Source organism: Frankliniella occidentalis, unplaced genomic scaffold, assembly GCF_000697945.3.
Source record: "Frankliniella occidentalis isolate FOCC.00 unplaced genomic scaffold, Focc_3.1 Scaffold3, whole genome shotgun sequence".
In the NCBI taxonomy this organism is placed as follows: Eukaryota; Metazoa; Arthropoda; class Insecta; order Thysanoptera; family Thripidae; genus Frankliniella; species Frankliniella occidentalis.
In genome coordinates, this window is record NW_026267133.1 from 3,329,567 (window position 1) to 3,331,489 (window position 1,923).

Below are 1,923 nucleotides of genomic sequence, written 5' to 3' on the forward strand. Positions count from 1 at the left end.
CCCCATATCCCTGTCCCTTCCCTCCCTCTCCATTTTACCTCCCCTCCCTCCCCTCTTTTTACCCTCTTTTCCTACTCATTTCTCCAGTCTCACTCCACGTCGAAGAAGGAGTTCTTCATGGACGATGATTGAAAAAAAAAAACAAGTGTAGTGTGCAAAAAGATAAAATACGAAGAAGGGCAACAAAGCAGTTTGTGGGAAGACGGCGCGCGCGCGCGGGGGGGGAGTGTGGGGGGAGTGGATACAGTGGGAAGCAGGGTGGCATTGGAATTTAAAAAGGATTGGGGCATGGAGAGAGAGAGAGAGAGAGAGAGAGAGAGAGACAGAGAGAGACAGAGAAAGAGAGTAAAGAGAAAAGTGCGAGCGAGAGGCGTCGCGGGCTGGCAACGAAAGTGCGAGAGAGAGAGAGAGGGAGAAGAGGGGGGGGGGCATGAGAGATGGATGGATTGTTGACGGGCCACCCCGACTATTTCCTGAATTACGGGACGGGACAGCCACAAGGAGCAGGACATGCGGGCCATCAGCTGGGGGCGGGCGGAGCAGGAGTAGCGAGCGGGACGAGAGGAGCAGAGGCAGAATGAAATTACGGCAAAAACACAAACTCAGGGGACACTCCATCAAAGACGATCGGGCAGAGAGTAATCAATCAGGGAGGAGGAATATCCAAGCATCGCGGCCCGCGCGGGGAGGGGTGGGAGAGGGTGTGCTGGATTAGTGAGAGGAAGAGAGAGAGAGGGGGGTGGGGGGACTGAGACGGCGGAAAGTCGGAGGAGAACGGGGCAATGGCGATGAAAACTGCTGCTTGATAGTGGCGCGGAGACGAGCGCGGGGCGGCCGGGCCGGGTTTGCTGCGGTTGTCTCCGTAAACGTCGTAAAGACGGGGGCGCTGCTGCTGCTGCTGCTTTGGTCCATTGAATTGCGGGCCGAGCAGCAGCAAGGCTCCGGGGTTGCTGCGCACCCTGGGACGGAAGGCTGGCTCATAAAGCCCAAAGCCATCACCTTCCCCCCTCCCCACCCCCCAACCCCCCTCACCCCCGCCACTACCTCATACGCCCCCTGAAACGCGTGCCGAGCTGCTGCTCCATCAAATCCGAGTTTACCGGGGCAACACCGCCACACACACACACACTCACACACACACACACACACACACACACACACACACACACGAGCCAGGCAGCAGCCGTAAGGTGTGACAAAGCTGGCCCCATACGCGTAATGGGCTACACGTACCTTCTGTTTCAGAGCCGCAGGGCTTTTGCGCGAGAGGAAATTCGGAAGCGAACAGTCACAATAATAGGAGCAAACTCTTCGTTCCCGCTCCCCAGCTGCTGTGAGAAACTGACGTTTACCGGTTCCGGCGGTTTCCAAACGTTTTAAATGTAGGGGGGCACTAAAAACCCAAGTGTGTGAATACTTGTAGCTCTGAATGCCCATCCACACACTCATAAGGGAGCTTGTGTGTGAATTTTCCTTTGCAAATTCTGTGTGTGAATTTGCCTTTGAAAAAATTCAATGTGTAAATTTTCCTTTGCAAATTCATTATGTGAATTTTCCTTTGAAAATTCAATGTGTGAATTTTCCTTTGAAAATTCATTGTGTGAATTTTCCTTTGCAAATTCATTGTGTGAATTTTCCCTTTGAGAAGACCTGTTGGGTGTGGTTTCTCGGTGCACCTGCACCCTGGCAGGTGTCTCGCACCGCCCGCAGGGGCGCGCGCTGTGCTGTGTTGTATTTCCTCGACCCAATAACCGGCGGAATTAATCCTTTCGCGGAATTGGAACAAAACAAAAGTTGCAACGAGGAGAGGGATCACGCCGGTGCGTTTGTGGCCTGCCGCACAGTTCGCGTGTGTTGTGCGCACAAAAAGTATATACAGCAGTCCGCGCCCGAGTACAGTCCGCTCGCCGGCGAGCCCCCCCC

The 1,923-nt window shown here is 54.4% G+C and overlaps 1 protein-coding gene across 2 annotated transcripts in view; it reads right to left on the reverse strand.

Moving 5' to 3' along the window:
- Positions 1 to 1,923, reverse strand: part of LOC113204669 (uncharacterized) — a 38,017-nt gene that overhangs the window by 35,493 nt on the left and 601 nt on the right. The window lies entirely within an intron of this gene.